The following is a 21089-nucleotide window of genomic DNA, read 5'->3' on the forward strand; positions in this document are numbered from 1 at the left end:
CTTTCATCCACTCATCTTTTGTAGAAGATGAGAGAGCCTCATAAATTGTCCTAGGCTCGTCATCATCATGCGGAGCTACCATAAAAACTTCCCCTTCAATCTCAAAACGACGACGGGGAATACTTTCGCGTGTGCTTCTACGCGGCTGAGGTTGTTGTGATTGATTGACAAGTGATGTGCTCCCACTCGGATTCAAATAATTTGTAGGAGCTTGAAGAATTTCTTCCTCATTCTCAACTAAATTCCTTGGAGCACTTTCCTCTTGTTCTACAATCTCATGAAGTTCTAAACTCCTATCAACCTCACCTCTACTTGGAAACTCATCTTCAATGAAATCCACATCTCGTGACTCAATCTCAGTCACACTTCCATCAGATTGTTCACCTATTAATACATACCCTTTAGAGTGTTCTGAGTACCTTATAAAGATACACTTCTTCCCTCTAGGGCCTAACTTCCCATACTTATGAGAAAGATTGTGAACAAAACCCGTTGAACCCCATGGCCGCAAGTTACTCAAATTGGGTTTCTCGCCGGTCCATAGTTCATATGGGGTGGAAGTTACTGATTTGGAGGGCACTCGGTTAAGAATGTAGGCAGCAGTCAAAAGTGCATCCCCCAAAAAGAAATTGGTAGGTTTGCTTGCGCCATCATTGACCTAACCATCTCAAGCAGTGTTCGATTTCTCATTTCCGCCACGCCATTTTGCTGGGGCGTATTCGGCATCGTCAACTGTCTTTTGATTCCTTTTTCATCACAGAGCCTTTTAAATTGCTCAGAGAGATATTCTCGTCCTCAGTCAGTTCTTAGAGCTTTTAAACTCTTGTCTAACTGATTCTCAACCATTCTTAGATATCGCCTAAAGCATTCCAATGCTTCAGACTTATGGGAGATTAAGTAGACATGACCGTAACGTGAAAAATCATCTATAAATGTGATGAAGTAGACACCTCCGTGTCTTGCCCTCACACTCATTGGACCACAGATGTCTGAGTGGACTAATTGCAGTGGAAAAGATGCCCTTGTGGCTTTTCCAAACGGTTTTCTCTTAGCTTTTCCCATTAGACAATGTTCACATGTGGGTAAGATGACCTTAGCGAGATTGCCTATAAGGCCTTCTCTAGCTAACCTAGTCATTCTATCTTGCCCTATATGGCCAAGCCTAACATGCCATTTATATGAATCCAAATTATCAGATGTAGAAAGAAAAGCAATTGACTCATTTATATTTGAATAATCTAAATTCAATATCATAAAACCGTCTTGTAGAAAAGCATTGCCATAAAACACATGGCCCAAATAAAAGGAAACATAATTTGTTTTCAAAAACAATACGAAAACCAAGTCTTAATAGAGTGAGTACAGAAAGTAAGTTTCGTCGGATCTCGGGAGCGTATAGCACATTGTGAAGGAAAAGAGTGCGGCCACCCCGCAAGTCCAGCTTGTAGGTACCAAGTCCCAGTACCTCAACGCTAGCTCCATTCCCCACCTTGATATCACGACTCCTAGCTGGTATCCGACGATACTCAACAAATCCAACTCTATCTCGCGCTATGTGTTCGGTCGCTCCTGAATCAACAGTCCACACAGGATAGGAGTGAGCAACCATCACATGGCTAGTTACAAAAACAATGCGAGAAAAGTCAGAGTGTACCTTCTTCGGCTCAGTGCAGTCACGAGCGAAGTGGTCATTCTTTCCACAGTTGAAGCACTCTAATTTCGACTTGTTCTTCCCGCTCTTGCCCCTCTTGCTGCGCTGAGAAGTTCCTGACACCTTCTTAATTTGTCCAGCAGCTAGTCCATTCTTAGACTTCTTGCGCTTAGGCCTTGATGCCTTACGCGAACCAGAATCAGCCACATAGGCCGTGTGATTGGGCTTGGCAGCCTCTAGGCACTCAGCCTCCAATTCCAAGTGACGCGAGACATCATCAAAGTCTTTGATATTCTCGTTATGCGTCAAGTTCTGGCTCATATTCTCCCAAGAATTCGGCAGTGATCTTATCACTGCCTGGACTTGCTGTTCATCAGTCAGGTTGTTTCCTGCCGACTTAAGTTCGCGGATCATGGTTGACATAGCCCTAAGATGCTGCTTCATCGTGTGGTCAGAGCGCATCTTATAGGAGTCAAACCTCATGGTTAACCCACGCAACCTAGTGGCTGAAGTTCCACCAAACTTCAACTTCAAAGCCTCCCACATGCTTTGGGCAGTGTCATAGATCTCGAACTCACACATTAGATCATTGTGCATGCTGTTTAACATTATTATGCGCGCGCACCGACTTTTCTTAGCCCATTGAGTATAGGCTAGTTGATCTATTTTGTGTTGTTCTGAGGTCCCTTCCCCGGGCTCAGTAAGGGAGTGAGATAAGGCCTCCAAGACCTCTTGCTCATCTAAAACATATTGGATCTTGCGATGCCAAATGTCGTAGTTCTCCCCATCCAATTTCTCCCCTTTGTTTAAATCGGCAACTATACTCTTGGATGCTATTTCACTACAATACGCAAAGAAAGGATATTACACACACACCTAAGAAATCTGCCGCGTCTATCCAAGTTAAAAAAAAAAAAAATTAGACATGTCGCAAGATCGAAAAATCGCTAGACTTCAGAATCATCTCTTGCGCCACAATATCCAATTATTAAATTTTTAACCTAATTCCCGCTCAAATTCAAAAAAAAAAATATGGGAGAATTAATCATAATTCTCAACCATACTCCCACTATCTTAAGTAGTCATCTAGTCCTAGTCACATGTAAAGACATAACCTACTAAAATTGTAGTAACCTTTTGGGCCAGTCTACAAGGACAGCTACTCCAACCACAGTAACCTGTTGGGCTAGTCTACAAAGATGGTTTATATAAGACCATTACAGTCCATTTTTCTTGTTCCATTAGTGCATTTACAGTTCTTACTGGGGTCACTGTGGTCTTTTGGCTATACAGTGTATTTACAGTTCTTACTGGGGTCACTGCAATTTTTTTTTTCAGTCTATCATTTACACTGACAATTCTAACTAAGACTACTTAGTGGGAATTACTTTCTATTTTATCAATAAAGACTAATGTATAAACATTCAAGCCTAACATTCATAGATGATAAAAAATAATCACATATCCACATGTTCAATTCACATATACATGTAATCACATTTAATATAACAAATTAAATAAAAGATCACATGTAATTTAAAATAATGGAAAAAAAAATAGCATGAATATAACTATATTCACATGTGATCAAATTTAATCTAAAACATAAAAAAAAAAATCACATGTAATATAACAATATATCTTAGCATATATTAAGACATGCAAATTTCATCCCCTCCTTTTTTTTTTTTTTTTTTTTTTATTATTAAACACTGAAGGGCTGAATGGCCCAAAATCAAATTGGGCCAAGCCCAGCCCGAGTCATCAAAGGAAAGAAAAAAAAAACGTTTGAGCTGGGCCTCACGGCCCAAGCCCATGGAAGTAAGATGACCTAAGGGTCATCTTCTTCCTCCATCGGCTACTGTTCACGTGAACAGTAGCCGCTCCACAGCAGCACGCCGCTGCACCTCCGTGGTGCGCGCAGCACCTCTCTGGTGCGCGCAGCACCGCGCTGGTGCTCGCTGCACCGCGCTGGTGCACGCTGCACCGCGCTGGTGCTCGCTGCTTCACCAGCACCACCTAGTGCGCGCAGCGCCTTGCGGTGGTGCGCGCAGCACCACTGCGTTGGTGCTCGCAGCACCACCTGGTGTGCAACATTTTTTTTTTAAACAGATTAAAAAAAAAAAGAGAGAGAGGATGAAAAAAACACAATACAAATCTCAAGCATATGCGAGAAAATATTATAAACTGGAAGCAATTTAAAAAAAATAGCTCTGATACCAATGTTAGAATGCACAGCGGAAAAGTACCTCAAGCTCAACTTAAAGAATTGCTCCACAAGTTTTTCCAGATTGATAAACTCCAAGCGTTTTCCTTTAGTGGCGAAAGTGTACTACGTAGTATGGAACTAGAGTAACACTTAATCAAGAGAGAACAAAAAGAGAGAGAGTATTTTTCTTTTTTTTTTTTGGATCATCAAAAACACAATTGGGGAGGACTATATATAGTCCTCCTCTGCACGGCTGGCCTTAAAGGCCAGCCTTCAATTATATTATGTAACGGCAGTAACGTATGGCTTTAAGCCCTGCGTTACATGCGTTACAAGTAACGCATGGCTTAAAGCCATGCGTTACAAGCAGGAGGGGGTCAGCCCCATGTGGGCGCCCCTCCATCTAATAGAAAACAAATGGCAAACCATTTAAAATGGTAGTGAAACAAGAACAAGGGGAAGATAAGTAGGAAACAATTAGGACTGATAAATAACATCGCTGGTTCAACAAACATCTCCCCTTGAATACTGCAAATATGCACAGGATCCATGTTCTGGAACCAAAAAGGTGGAACCAAGGATTTTCTTTAGTTTCAGACTAGAAGGATATCACGCATTTCTATTTGGTTAAGATGCCCCAATACCAGTTATGGTTTGATGGTCTTCCATCTAGTCGTTCTGGTAGGCTTTCAATTTTTACAATCACATCCCTTGTGATTCCTATTTTTCTAATCAAATCCTTCCACCAAAATATTGGCAATAGGTGTAAATATCACAAGTTCTGCACCAACAAATTCATCTCACATCCTCTTTCTCTACCACTTATTAGCTACTAAAATATTGAAAAAGAGAAATTTTATTTATGAGTTTTGCTACACAACCTCCACCACACTCCACACTCCACATTTTTTTAAATTTTTTTTAAATTTTTTTTAAAATTTTTTTGAGTTTATTCTTTTTAAATTATTTCAAATTCTCTATTCATTATTCATATAATAAATATTTGATAAAAGAAAAAAATAATAAAAATTAAAAAAAATTGTGGAGTGTGGAGTGTTAGGAGGTTGTGAAGATTTATTCTTTATTTATAGAGCTTCCATATTTAGTGAGCTTTTTTTATAAGCATATCTACAATAAACATATGCCCATAATTTTCGATTCTAATGACAAATAAGCATCTTCAACTCCCTTTTTTTTTTGATTTTCAAATATCATCCAATTTTGATTTTCACATAATTTACTTTGAGAGAGATATACTATAATCATTAGTATATACTATAACCAAAGGCTCTCCCTTGATATCTGGATTAGATGACACAAGGGTATGATTCCTTTTTGTTTTTGGTTGAGTAAGATGTAAAAGAGGAAGAGGTTTGATCCTGGTCTGCAGGAAGTATTCACAACGAACTCACTAAACCAACAAAGGGGGAAAGAGCTATGATTTTTGACAAACTGAAGAAACATAAATCATAGTTGGGTTTGAATGCTCATAAATCCCAAATTTGAATATTAAAGCTATGATTTTGAGCACAATGTAATCTTGAAAGCAAAAACAAACAAAAAGGAAGCCACCGAAACATGACGGCTTCTATTTTTCCTGAGCAGCAAATGACAGGGCTTCCAACCCCGACTGTTTACTTCAAATCAAATGATTTTGCTATGATACAGGATTAGTTTTTGGGGTCAATTGGTCTCTATAGTCTATATGGTGGACGGAATAGAAAATAACCTTTTGCGACAGTTTAGCATTAGCCAGCTACATTTTCTGCTCAAGCTTTTTGACTTGCTTCTCTAGTAGCACGATTTCTTTGCTCTTTGCTTCTAGCTCTCCACGAGAATGCTCCAGTGCAGCAGTGCTGTTTCTCTTTCCAACTCCTTTTGAGAATCCTTTTCGTTCTGATGGGAAGTTCAGACAAGGAACAGTTCAGGAACAATCATTCTTTTTTAATCCTTAGATCAAATTTCCTTATAAAACAAGTGATTAAAACCCAGGGGATCAATCAATTTTTGTCCTCTGTAAACCCAAGCATAAGAGAACAGTTGAGACTCAAATCAGGCAAGAAAAGTCGAGAGTTAAGCAAAAGAGAGTTCAGATGGAGAAGATGGAGGAGTACCGCCGAGCGAGAGCGTGCAGTTATTTGGACTTGAAATATATGAATTATTTGCACTTTGAAGTAATGTGGATATTTGTTATAAAATTCTTAGCTATTGTTTCCTACGAATTTTATTGTATGGCTAGCATATAAATGTATCAGTTACTTGGACTTGAAGTATGGTTATTGGTTATAAAGTTCACAATTATATTTTTTTATGAACTTTATTGTATAGTTGGCTATATATGTACATATATAAATGTTAATTTTAAATGAGTGAGTAATTTGTACCAAAATCAAGGAAGGGGTTGGTTGTCCAAAGGTACAAAATCTTACTTGATTTTGGAGGACAACAAATTAACTCCATAATATCATGGCTAATAATTTAAGATGATTGGATCTGTAATATAATTAGTTATGTGGAGATAACAATTTGTATGCGAGTATTTACTCACAAAGCAGAATTCTAGTGATACAACTAATTCATCCACATAATTTAATGTTGGAGAGAACAATTTGTATGTCAAAGTTTATTTCCAAATGAGAATTCTGATAATACAGTTAGTTCATCCACATAATTTAAAATTAGAGTGAACGCTTTATATGTCAAAGTTTACTCCCAAATGTGAATTCTGATGATACAGCTAGTTCATCCACAAACTCTAAAATTGGAGGAAACATTTTGTATGTCAAACTTACTCCCAAAGGAGAATACTGATGATACAATTAGTTCATCCACAAAATTTAAGATTGGTAAGAACATTTTCTGTGTTGAGGTTCACTCCCAAAGGAAGGATTTCAATGATACTATTAGTTCATCTATAATTATTTAAATTCTCCATAATGGTTTAAATTTTGTATTTAAAACTAGAGAAATTGTTTTGTGTGTTGGGGTTTACTCTCAAATGAGAAATCTAGATGACATTATTAGTTTATCCATAATGGTTTAAATTCTGAATTTAAACTGGAATGAACATTTTGTATGTTGGTGTTCACTCGCAAATGAGGGATCTCGATGACACTATTAGTTCTTCCATAATGGTTTAAATTTTATTTTTGTGTAGAAGTGTCAAACTCAAAGCATTAATGTGATCAAAATATTTTTCTTGCAGTAAGTATACGAATATCATTACAAGGTTTCTTGTATAGAATAACCCTAGTTTAGAAAAAGATAAGCATGTCATATTTACACTAAGTGTTTTAGACCATGATTTATTCCTTCTAAATCTAACATCAATTATTATTAAAAATAGCCTCAAGGATAAAAAAAAAAGTATAATGTTTAAGAAGATGTAATTAATTACTACATATGGAACTTTGAACTTTAGGAATGAAAAATAGTCAAATCTTCTTATTTTGTATAGAATGGTTTACCCAAGAGGCATTATTGTTTCATCGAAGTAATGAAATATGAATGAATTGATAATGGTTGTTAGATTGATACAAATTTATTTCGTTAATTTGTATTTAAAAACAAGTATATCTTTTGGGAAATGAAAGAACTGAGGGTCACCAAAGTGTAAGAATTGTATTGATTCATTTTTAAAAGAAACAAGGACACATGTATGTTTCAGTGTCGTAAACATAGGACTTAATTTGAAAGGAATGGTGAACTTTTTTTAAGTCTCGAATCAAATCTCATAAATGTTTGTACTTAATTTTTTACATAAAACTCGAGCGCAAATGTTCAGGTTTCAATTTGTTTCTCTTATCTGTATAAATTTCATATGAAACTCTATGAATGTTAATACTTATTTTTTATGGTTAAACTCAAGTACAGATGTTTATATTTTAACTTATTTCAAAATGTCATTTATGTTGGTTCTATTTTTTCTTCCAATAAGATTTTTATTCATTATTCCTTCATAATGATTTTGTTAAAAATATTCTACACTTATAGGCATGTATTGGAACTATATGAAATATGATTTATGAAAATATTTTACAATTTTTGGCACAGAGGTTTGAAACATGATTAAAGAAAAACTTTATTTGTTGCAAAGAAATAGAGAAGATCTCTAAAGAAAAGTTGTAAATATTAGTTAATAAAAGATTTTATGCATTTAGATTTTCTAATATCAAGTTGTGTGTTGATTTGTATAAAAGGAAAAAAAATTAAACATATCAAGAAAAGATGCCACAAGGAATATGAAGCTTATTGAGATAATGCATATAGACACATATAGACCTTTTCCCTATAATGTTTGATAGATAGAAATATCTCATTATCTTCATAAATGATTTTCATGGTATGGAAGTATCTATCTACTACATGAGAAGTCTCAATTCTTTAGCAATTATTGGGGTACTTCTCATAGGGAAGAAATGCAATTAGGTAGAAATGTGAAAATTATCAAATTTGATTGAAGTAGTGAGTGGTATGTGAGTCAAGTCACCTTGCCTATTTTCTCAACTTCTTGAAAAAATGTGGTAAAACTCTTAAAATAATAGTGTAGAACTTATATTGTGTTCTTAATAAGGTAGTCTTAATGACTTATTATTTGAGTTGTGGACTTACTTAAGGCATATACATATATGGATAGTTAAGTTAAAGTAAGCTTTTGCAACCTAAACGAAAGAAAGTTGAGTCATATAATAGTTATCCGGTATATTATCATTATTAATTACTCAAGAGATTTGAATGGTATAGGTTGCATTGTATATAAACAAGATTAAATCTTCAGAAAAGAAACGAGGAAGCCCACTAATGATGGATGCGAAGAAATTAGGCATGAAAACTTCATAAAAGGAACAGATCAAAGACTCCCCCAGCCCATTCTCTAAAACTCAAACGTGCTTTTGTGCAAATTTGTCCTCTATGTACATGCTTCCTACTTCCAATATTGGTTGTTTACGCCAAAATTACCTTTTGGGATGGATGTTAACAATTTTCCTGCTTGGGTCAGGGGTTTTGACATTGGTTTAAGGTTAAGGATCATGTGCTCTGGGATCTTCTAGTATATGTTCTTGGAAAGGGTTGTGTGTAACGTTAAAGGCATTAAACTGCTTAAGAAATGAGATCATGATCTATCTCTCAAAATGAGATCTTCAGTGGGCTCCTCATTGATTCTTTGGCCCCTTGTTGCTTTCTGCATCTCTGCCATGGTAATTTCAATAATATCATAATTTATCTAGGTAAAGTTTGTCTCTGAGCTGCTCATTTCTTGATGTATCTGTAGCTTGTACCACCCCATTTCTTACTATAACTTGTTCTTTTTCCCTCATAATTGTATGTTCAGATCCATAGGAAGTTTTCCTGCTGGAGTCAGATGCACCTGATGCAGTTCCAAAGTCTGAACTAGATTCACTGTTTATGGTTGACGGAGACCCTTCCATCCCTGAAGAGCTACAAGGGCAAGGGGGGAAGTTTTCTTCAAATGATGGCAGTTCCACTAATTTTTCTTACGCTGTAAGAGATGTGTCAACACTGCCAAAAGACACACTCAATCATCCAGCAAACATTCAGAATGTGCGTCTCTTACTTCACCTGCATTTCTTTCCTTTATAGTTTGAATGGTTAATTTACTTTTTATAGGAATAGGGTAAATCAATTTTTTAATTCTTTTTGTTACTTGCACCTTGAGGCATTTAGAAGTACCGAAAATTGCAAGGTTGTAAAGAGACAGTCTTTAGTGCTATTTTAAGTTTGAAACTACAAGAAATTATGGACAAGTTAGCATATCAGAGATTCATGAAACAGGACTTACTGTGGTAAAAAGGGAAAAATAGAACATAAGAAGAATAGAGAGCAACTAAAAGAAAAAAAAATCGTTTGCCATTACCGGGGAATGTTGGATAGATGGTATGAAGAAAACTACAAAATTGACGTTGTTTACTCTCTCTCTCTCTCTCTCATTGCCAGAGCTTTGTGGAACAACTTATTTCAGCAGCTTGTACGGTTGCTGAATTCTTTCCCATGTGTGATTGCTTAGACAACCTTGGTAGTATTCTCTTGGTTTTATTCTTCTTCTCCAACTCTTGAAGAAGAGACTTAAATTTGCTGGCTGCAGGAAACCAGAACTGGAACTTTTACCTATAAACATTTAAACAATGGAATGGTCCCGAAACATTTACATAGCAATGCTCATGAATCGGTGAATATTTTCAGTCATGATATGTACATAATCTGTCACTCCTGAAGTTTCTGTTCTATTGAAGCCTTGGCATCATGGTGGTAGTCCTTTCATTCATTGCCATTGCCAGCAACTCTTGTCATCTCCTCTCTCTTAGGAGCTAAATTTCTATCTCAATAAACAAAGATGAATCCATCAAAGCAGCAAGCTCAAACGTCATCTTTGCTGACCAACCGAGTTCCACTCTTGGAGAGAAGTAGGTCTTTCATTTCTCTGAAACTCCTGAGCTCTTCAAGTGCATCAGCAGTCTTTCGAGGCATAAAGAATCCAGAAGCTGTAGGGACTCCTCCCTCAAGTTCAGTCTACATTGAGTGGGATGAGTAACAACATGAATCTTGGCGCAGAGGAGGTGCAGTCCTCAACATGTGAACAAGGACACCAACGGCAGCATCTTGTGATTTTTTAACAATTGGCAATGACAGTGAAGTAAACTCGGAAGCTTTTTTCCCATCAAAATTCTGACTGTTCACCAAAATTTATAAACAAAGTAAAAACATGATAAAGTCATGCATATTTGCAAAGGGGCAATGCAATATATTGCATAAATCACAAACTCAATCACAATCAACAAATGACTGAAATGGATTAATTTAAGTAAGTAAACAAAAGGGTTTAATAGTTGCAAACAACTCTAGTCTTGATGCGTCCTCAAGTCCATAAGCTAGTCACCAAAGTACAGTGGTCACTTTTATTCTTTCTCAGGAAGATTAGATCACCAAACAGTCGATCCCGAAAAAACCCCAAAGATCCACAACTAGGAATGATACTTGCTTAATATTTTGAACAAGGATAGCCATGGGTGTTGCTAGTGCACTGGCATTCCTCATGAACACTTGGACAAGAAAAACTAGACAATTGACAGATGCTTGAAGGTAATTTATAAGCTGATACTGTTGCCAGCACTTGGCAGGTGAAAGATAGAGAAAGTCAAACATGTCATCTGGGATACCCATTTTGATAAATGATAAGGGTATGTGGTGTATGGGTTTCCACATTGCTTGGGAATGAGAAGTTCTTGCTTTTTATAATGTTCCAATGGAGCTCCAATTGTATCGTTGACTAGTCATTTTAGAGTATAGATCATGTGATTTGGGCCTTCCATTGGGACGTTACAAATGGTATCAGAGTCTATCCAAACAAGAAATGTGGGACTTGAGCCAAGCCACCTACGACGGACTGGCCCGACGAAGATGTTGGGAATATAAATGGGGAGATTGTGATACCCCATTTTGATAAATGATAAGAGTGGGTGGTGTATGAGATTCCACATTAGTTGGGAATGAGAAGTTTTTGCTCTTTATAAAGTTCCAATGGGGCTTCAAGTGTATCATTGACTAGTCATTTCGAAGTATAGGCCATGTGGATTAGGCTTTCCATTGGGGCGTTACATCATCTCTGAGTTGCGGCTACATCATGGAGCAAGGAGCCAAAGTGAATCCCATATACAGAGTAGGAGCAGATACCTATGCACTTGGAAGGTGCACAAGTATAGTGACTGAAACGAGGAACCAATGGGGGGCTTTGTAGGCTTTGTGTAGACTCTATATATGCATGCAAGGAGTGGGGAGCTTTTGTTATGAGCAATTTGAAAACCACATCTGACAACCTTGTACACTAGTGCTAACAATAGGTATGACTGTAAGTGTCTTGACAATAAACAACTTCATGATCAGAATCCAATCATAGAACATCTCTCTGCATCCATTCAGAAGACTTACCTTTTGGTGTATGTTAGTTATGGGTATGCAAGCATCAGAATTATACCACACTAAATTATCAAAGGAAAACTAGGGTTTTCTTTAAGATACGGCAGCTAGGCAGCCAATCTCCTATTTTACTGGGTTGTGGCTAGGGTTACATGGCAACTAATCTCCTATTTTACAGGGATACAGCAGAATTGAATTTCAAATAGATTAGGATTGATTTACTAATCTTATCTTGTATTTAAATTAAACTTGTACATATTTAAATAGGATAAGATGTAGTTTGTTGAGATTCAAATTAAAGTCAGGTTAGTTTAGATAAGATAAAGATGTAGTTTGTTGAGATTCAAATTGAATTCTCAATCTTATCTTTGTAATTATTTTTGGAACTATTTTTTATATAATGAGAAGGAAGCACCTCAAAGGGGTGATCGACCAAAATCTGACATGGTATCAGAGACACTCTGATTTCCTATTTTTTTTACACTTCCTCGGCCAACCCTAAAATCTTTAGGGTTGCTGTTTTCTGTTTTTTTTCCAGAGGCTGCTTCTAGTTTCTTACTTTTCCTGGGGTCCTTTATTTCACAGCAGCAGCTCTCTTTTCTTGCTCTTGGTCTGTTTTCATGGCATCAGAAAAGTCTGATTCCTTGTGCATTCGGTTCAATGGAAAAAATTATTCTGCTTAGGCATTTCACTTTCAGCTTCTTGTCAAGGTAAAGAACTCTGGGGTCATGTTGATGGGACTATTCCAGCTCCTAACAGTGCAAAGGAATTGTCTACATGGGAGAGTAAGGATTCCAAGATCATGTCTTGGATCCTAGGTTCTATTGAGCCTCACATCATCCTCAATCTACGACCCTACAAAACCTCCAAAGCTATGTGGGAGTATTTGAAGAGAATCTACACTCAGAATAATTCCGCTCGAAGATTTCAGTTGGAATTTGAGATGGATAATTTTTCGCAAGGTGGCTTATCAGTGGAGGACTTCTATTCTGGTTTTTCAAATCTGTGGGCTGAATACACTAACATTGTGCATTCTTCTATCCCTGCCGATGGTCTTCCTCATGTGCAAAGTGTGCATGAAACTAGTAGGAGGGATCAGTTTCTTATGAAATTACGATCTAATTTTGAATCTGTTCGTTCTCGGTTAATGAATAGAGATCCAGTTCTGTCTCTTGATAATTGTTTGGGAGATTTGCTTCGGGAGTAGCAAAGGTTACTTACTCGGAGTACAATGGAACAGCAGCTTGCATCTCCTGCTCAAGTGGCATTTACAGCACAAGGAAAATCCAAGGGCCGAGACTATAGCACTACACAATGCTATAGTTGCAAGGGATTTGGTCACATTGCCACCCACTGTCCAAAGAAATTTTGTAACTATTGCAAAAAATCTGGACATATCATCAAGGACTACCCAATCCGACCTCCTCGGAAGCAAGAGAGTGCCTATTCCACCTTTGTTGAAGTCTCGGGTGCATCCTCTTCTTCAGCTCCTGCTGCTGCCCTCATGCTTCAGCACTTGCCGGTTCTAGTTCTACTACTCTTACTCCCGATATGATACAACAAATGATAATTTATGCCTTTTCTGCTTCAGGCATCTCAGGTAAACCAAAGTCCTCCACTAATTCTTGGCTAATAGATTCTGGTGCCTCAAATCATATGACTAATAATTCCACATTGTTGCACACGGCAAATGGTCCTCTCAAAATCCACACGGCAAATGGTAGTTCACTACCAATTTCTGCCGTGGGTGATATGTCCCCTGTCATTCGAAACGTTTTGGTTTCTCCTACTCTCTCCACAAGTTTACTTTCTGTTGAACAACTTGTTGAAAATAATTGTAATGTCTCTTTTTCATCTTCTGGTTGTATTGTACAGGATCGAGTGTCCGAGAGGATGATCGCAAGGGGTCCTAAGGAGGGTCGGCTATTTCCAATAAATCCTAGTTCAGATTCTATTGCGTCTAGTTCCTTTATTTCTTGTAATGCTGTCAAAATAAGTACTAAGGATTGGCATCGGCGTTTAAGACATCCCAATCCTAATGTACTCCAAACTTTGTTTAAATCTGGTGCTATTGACAATAAAAATTATGTTTCAATGGAAACAATTTCTTTTGATTGTACCTCTTGCAAACTTGCCAAAAGCAAAGTGCTATCATTTCCACAATCTGGTTCTCATGCTTCTCGGGTGTTTGATATAATTCATAGCGATGTTTGGGGTATATCTCCTGTTATATCACATGCTCACTACAAGTATTTTGTTACTTTTATTGACGATTGCATTAAATTCACTTGGATCTATTTTCTTCGTACTAAAAGTGAAGTATTTTCTGTTTTCAAGGCCTTTCTTGCACTCATTCAGACACAATTTGCTTTCTCAATCAAGGTCTTACGATTTGATTCTGGGGGTGAATTTATGTCTCATGAATTTCAGAATTTTCTTCAAGAAAAAGGTATTCTTTCTCAACGTTCTTGCGCATCTACACCACAACAAAATGGTGTAGCTGAGCGTAAGAATCGTCATCTACTTGATATGGTTCGGGCTCTTCTTATTGACTCATCCGTTCCATCTTGTTTTTGGTGTGAAGCATTAGCTACTGCTGTCCATTTAATTAATAGATTGCCCACACCAATTTTACATAATGTTTGTCCCTATTCCATACTGTTTGGTCACACACCTAGTTATTCTGATTTGCATATCTTTGGTTGTGTGTGTTTTGTTCATCTTCCACCACATGAAAGACATAAATTGACTACTCAATCTGTTAAGTGTGCTTTTCTTGGATATAGTTCCACTCAAAAAGGATTTCTTTGTTATGATCCTAATGCACGAAGAATTCGAATTTCCAGGAATGTGTTATTTTTGGAAAATCAGCAATATTTTCTCTCTCATGTTGATCCTATCTCACCTAGTTTTTCAATTCATCATGATGAATCCGAGCCCTTCTATATGCCCATTCTTGATACCTCGTCTACTCTAGTGGCTCGGTTTAAACCTGGTTTTATCTACACTCGACCTCATAGCACTCCTTTAGCCGAGTCTCCTATGGCTTCTCAAGATTCTCCTACTCCAGCACCTAATCCAACATCCGCCATAGTTCCTAATGATTCTGTTCCTCGAAAATCTACCTGTCTCTCTCACCCACCAAATCGGTATGGTTTTTCTTCCCCCACTTCTATGACTGCTACATTATCTTCCATTGCTATTCCTTCTTGTTACAAACAGGCTATGGAACATGAGTGCTGGCAACAAGCAATGCAAACAGAACTTAATGCACTTGCAGTTAATCAGACCTAGGATGTGGTACAATGTCCTCCTTCTATCAAACCAATTGGTAGTAAATAGGTATACTCCGTAAAGCTTCGTTCTGATGGCTCACTGGAACGATACAAAGCTAGATTGGTTGCTTTGGGAAATCGCCAAGAGTATGGCATAGATTATGATGAGACTTTTGCTCCGATTGCCAAGATGACTACTGTTCGCTTGTTACTTGCTCTTGCTGCTTCTAAATCTTGGCAATTACATCAAATGGATGTCAAGAATGCTTTCTTGCATGGCAATCTAAAGGAAGATATCTGCATGAACCTTCCATTTGGTATGCCTATTTCCTCCCCTATGGCTATTTGTAAATTGAAGAGGTCTTTGTATGGTCTTAAACAAGCTCCTCGAGCTTGGTTTGAGAAATTGCGCGATACTTTGCTAGGGTTTTCTTTTAAGCAAAGTAAGTACGATGCTTCCTTATTTTTGCACAAGGGCGATGCTGGAGTAGTATTTTTATTGGTATATGTAGATGATATTATCATCTCCGGTTCGGATGGACTTTTGATTCAAAAACTTCAGCAACATCTTCATAATGTGTTTCACATGAAGGATCTTGGGGATCTTACCTACTTTCTAGGGTTGGAAGTTTGGTCTCAGCCACATGGTTTATTTGTCAATCAACACAAGTATATTCAAGACCTAATTCAGTTAGGAAGATTGGAAGATACTACTCCAGTTGATACTCCTCAGGAGGTGAATGTTAAGTATAGGAAAGACGAATGAGAACTTCTCTCAGATCCTACCTTATACCGTAAGTTGGTTGGCAGCTTGATTTATCTCACTATCACGCGCCCTGATATTTCCTATGTTGTCCACACTATTAGTAAGTTCATGGATTCTCCTAGATATCTTCATTTTGTAGCTGTTCGTCGGATTATTTGCTATCTACTTGGGACTCCTAATCGTGGACTGTTTTTTCCTAAGGGTTCTTCTCTTTAATTAGTTACCTACAGTGATGCAGATTGAGATGGATGTCCGGACTCTCGACGTTCTACTACTGGATGGTGTGTCTTCCTTGGGGATTCTCTTATCTCTTGGCAGTGTAAGAAGCAAAATTGTGTATCTAAGTCATCTACAGAGGCTCAAAATCGGGCAATGTCTGCTGCATGTTCAGAAATTATGTGGTTGTGTGGTATTCTTTCAGAACTCGGCTTTGCACAAGCACATCCCACACCTCTTCATGGTGATAATACAAGTGCCATTCAAATTGTAGCCAACCCAGTTTTTCATGAACGTACGAAGCACATCGAGGTTGATTGTCACTATATCCGATATGCCTATGAGTCTAAAGCTATCATTCTCCCTCATGTGTCCACTGAACACCAAGTAGCTGATATCTTCACCAAAGCTTTGACTCGACAACAGCATCAATACCTAGTTAGCAAATTGTTGCTAGTCGACTCACTAGCATCAATTTGAGGGGGGGGGGGGGTATAAAGGAAAACTAGGGTTTTCTTTAAGATACGGCAACTAGGCAACCAATCTCCTATTTCACTGGGTTGTGGCTAGGGTTACATGGCAACTAATCTCCTATTTTACTGGGATACAACAGAACTAAATTTCAAATAGATTAGGATTTATTTACTAATCTTATCTTGTATTTAAATTAAACTTGTACATATTTAGACAGGATAAAATCAGGTTAGTTTAGATAAGATAAAGATGTAGTTTGTTGAGATTCAAATTAAAGTCAGGTTAGTTTAGATGAGATAAAGATGTAGTTTGTTGGGATTCAAATTGGATTCTCAATCTAATCTTTGTAATTATTTCTGGAACTATTTTTTATATAATGAGAAGGAAGCACCTCAAAGGGGTGATCGACCAAAATCTGACATAAATATCACCAGGGAGATGGTAGCTGAAGAAAGAGAGGGGAGTTTGGATGTTGTTTGACAATTGAAAGGTAGTCTTTAGTCAGAACATAACTGTTTCAATAAAGTAAACCTAATGTAACCAGATGTGGATGCTTGCGAGCAACTGCATCAAGGCTCAATAAAATTTGAGAAGTACTAGATCTAGAAAGAGATCTTACAAAAAAAAAAGTTTACAAACAGACATGGCTGCATGATCTCTTTGTAGACAAAACATTTCTTTAACAGATGAGAATTCAAAAGAATCCAGGAGAACTCTAATAAGATGCTTAAAAATGAATAGAATACACCCTATTAAATTCTAATTCACCATAATGACTGCTTCTATATTTTGATTACATTCTAGACAAAAGTCATGTCTGAACTAAGATACAATTTAGAGCTCTATTCCATCTACAGCGTGATTTTGATACCATAAATTGACATATAAGCAACCCACGAAAACCATTGCCAGTAGCCAAAAGAACAATTTGTGCATGATTAGTATAAGAAGAAATAGTGTAGAATTTTGCACATTACTGTTATTTGTCAATAAATTGCAGCCAATAAAGAGAGACCTATTTTAACAGCAACATTGAAGGCTTAGTTTTTCCAATCAAATGACTCTAGCATCATGAACTTCCCATCAATAACTCTCACCTCATTTGTCTATATAGGTAATTGGCTCTTTCATAAGATAATTTGAAGATCCATGATGGTTGTTTTCAATAAAACATTATAGAGCATTGGCTAGTTCTGTCTCTCTTTCAAAGTGTTTATTCACTCTTTTAAACAAGAAAAACAATAAATTTAGGAACTAGATAACAGGGCACCATTGCAGCCATCAGGCCAGTCTAGACTTTCTTGAAATTAAATGCCTCCCTAGTCCATACACACACAGAGACCCAAGGAAGACAAGCAGACACCCACACATTATTGCCAAATGAATGAAGAACACAACTAAGGCAGTTTGTTACCATCATAAAATGCACATAAAGATTGTGATATAATTCTTTTCATATTATATTATTTAGGCCTTTGCAATCAATCATACTTGAGCTTCAAAACTCCTTCCCAAAGAAAGCCCCAGTATGTGTAGTGACCAAACAGTTCTAGAAGCTGGAAGCCTAGTTGTCAACAATTGAAGATCAACAAATCTAAGTGCAAGCATAGCAACTGGGATAATCAAAGCATAAAACCTGTGAATAACTAAGACTGCAGACATCAAGCTCGATACTAAGACTGAAGATTGCTAATGAGTTCATTTATATCTATAATTACGAGGTAAATTGACATACCTGACTTGAATATCCAATGTATCAACATCATCAACATCAAAAGGACATGAAAAAATATTATCATCTAAGTCATCCGAAAGATAATCTGCTGGAGCTTCTAGAAAATCCAATACGTGGTGAGCCACTCGAAGATAACAATCCTGAGAACTGCCCTGAATCATCTTTGCTATCTCTCATCATCTATGCAACACATAATAATGGGTCTTATCAGATAACCAGAAAAATAAAAATTGAATTTCAGGAGTGGGAACATAGAACTAAGAAGTATCTTAATTTGAAAATCAGGACTACCTTCTGGCCAGCATAATGATTCTGCATCTCTCCAGACCTTAAAGACTCTATTTTCCTAAAAGATGTAGTTCCATAAGGAGACTCCTGTGATGAAGGATCAGTCTTTCTGCTTCTGGGAGATAAAGGTGGGAGAGAAATTCTACTTGGATCAGAATAATTGGGAGAAAGACATCTAGAATTTCTGCTCGCCATTGAAAGTGGTATACTTACAGGAGCAGTTTCTGGACGTACACGTGTTCGCATAGGATGATTACCAGTGGAGACATATGAAGGAGAAGACGGGGATGGAGATGGAGAGAATGGAGGTGAAAGCTGATAACCATCATAACTAATAGTCCTTTGATGGATTGGCATTCTATAATTTGGAACTCTATTACTATATATATCAGTAGGTGGAGATGGGTAGTCATATGGCAAAGCAGATGGGCGATATGCAGGTGGAGATCCAACAACGGGTTGATTTTGTGCAGAAAAAGCTGCTCTGTGGAAGCCACTTGTCCAGCTGTGTGGATGTTGAAATGGCACAGGAAATGGAGCTCGTACAGCTCTCAATGGAAAGGAAATAGCACGAACACCCTTCTCCGAAGAGGGAAAGGACCTCAGACGGTCGGTGTTGGGGCTACCAACATAATCTGTAATAATCTTTGGTGGCAATGAGGTTGAAGGCTCAAGGTTAAAGTTGGTTAGTGTTTTACGGTATGCCACAGATATGCAAAGGCGGCCAGGGAAGGCCTCCACATGATTGAACCGTGTTCCTCCATCATTTCCTCGTCCACCCTTGAGAATGGATCACCAAATGAAGGCACCTTGTAAATGATGTCAAAATTATAAGTCTGACTTGATCTACTTAGCTGCCAGAAGATCTTATATGCTGGGAGAAGCCTCATTTGTGAATAAAGAGCCCGTAAAAGAATTATTGACTTCTTGTATGTTTTCTTGTATAAGGCAGAACTTTCACCAGTTTGAGCAGCCACAACTCGTGGATATTCATACTGAACAACCCACCTCTCTATAACTGTCTCAACAGATCCCCCCATTGATTTAGAACCTTCATGAACCAGTATTACATTGATTATCATTGGCTCCATCAGATTTCTGTGCCAGAAACTCAAGTTATTCAGAGCTGCAGGGCGGTCACCTAATACTAAGTTGAACCATTTGTCACTCTTTCTCACATGAGAAGCCAATGACAGGTCCCCACTCCGACCATGTGGACGACGATAAGGAACCCTCGAGTCCAGAATAATGTGTAAGCTCTTTAATAGAAATTGGGAAACGATTTGTTCCAGTTTTCCCGATTCAGGCTGAGAATTACCCTGCAAATCCATATTACAGCAAAAATATGTCTAACTACATACCCATTTCCCAATCCCTCTCACAATGCATTTCCTTCGCAACCAATCCCTACCCAGAAAGCCAATCTTTGCCAAGCTTACCGAACTTGGTTACAGACAACAAACATGAATACTCGATATTTTGTTTAAAAAATCAATAATATGTTCTCACATATTCACAGATCATAAGAAAATATTGTAAAACAAGCCGAGCAAATGTTTTGTGTACCTCGGATTCGAAAATGTTGATGAATTAAATTAAAAAAAAAAAATCACCCCGAAAAGAAGAGAGCTTGGAAGCAATAGGTAAATTCAAGAATTGTTCTTTACGATGCGAAAGCGAGCCAAACAACCAGAGCTACCTAATACGTAGACAAAGCTACAAGTCAATGATAAATAAAAAAGAAAAGAAGAAAAACAATATCCATATCAATATATAAACAAGATTAAATCTTCAGGAAAAAAAAAAAAAAAAAAAAAGGAAGCCCACTAATGATGGATGCGAAGAAATTAGGCATGAAAACTTTAAAAAGCAACAGATCAAGGACTTGGGTCCCAGAAAAAATCACGATGATAAGGATTTTGGCAGAAACTATGTGAGTAAATAAACGAACTAGGAAAGGATTTAGAAAAAAGCTGGTTCAGTGATTGAATCTCCAAGAAAAATTCCATAACAAAAAAAAATCATAAAGAAAAATAAAAAATAGAAAGATAAGAAACTTACTCAAAGCCGAAGGGAACGATGAAATGAAACTTATCCAACCCAATTACAGGCTTAATGCAGCAACAATTTAAGGATTGCGTAGAGCACACAAAGCCGTGGAGTATGTCCTTATTTTTCTATGGGGGTAAAAGACTTCCATCGTGGAATGAAGGTGGGCGCCGTCTGGTATCAGCGTCAGATGGAAAGACAAGATTCCTTCTTCACTTTTCCATCGAATTGCTGCAGAACTCCGACACACTGTACGTGACGCTGGTAGAGATAAAATATATGGACACAACTATTTTTAATGTTATAGAAACTAGATAGGGAAGTACACGACTTACCACACCTTCGACTAAACAAAATGGGTGATTTAATTATTGTTGGAAAATGCCATATGAAAATGTAGAGAGACACATAATAATATAATTATGTGGGCAAAGCTGGCCTAGAAGAAAAAAAATCCATTTTTTAATATATCAGACCTAATGTTTTTCAAATAG

The 21089-nt window shown here is 37.4% G+C and overlaps 1 protein-coding gene and 1 pseudogene across 1 annotated transcript in view; both read right to left on the minus strand.

Moving 5' to 3' along the window:
- LOC121253871 (receptor-like protein EIX2) overlaps window positions 1–21089 on the minus strand; it is a 79697-nt gene that overhangs the window by 34690 nt on the left and 23918 nt on the right. The gene's annotated exons all lie outside the window — the stretch shown is intronic.
- Window positions 9966–20252, minus strand: LOC121253870 (annotated as a pseudogene).

This window comes from Juglans microcarpa x Juglans regia, chromosome 3D (genome assembly GCF_004785595.1).
Source record: "Juglans microcarpa x Juglans regia isolate MS1-56 chromosome 3D, Jm3101_v1.0, whole genome shotgun sequence".
Taxonomy (NCBI): Eukaryota; Viridiplantae; Streptophyta; class Magnoliopsida; order Fagales; family Juglandaceae; genus Juglans; species Juglans microcarpa x Juglans regia.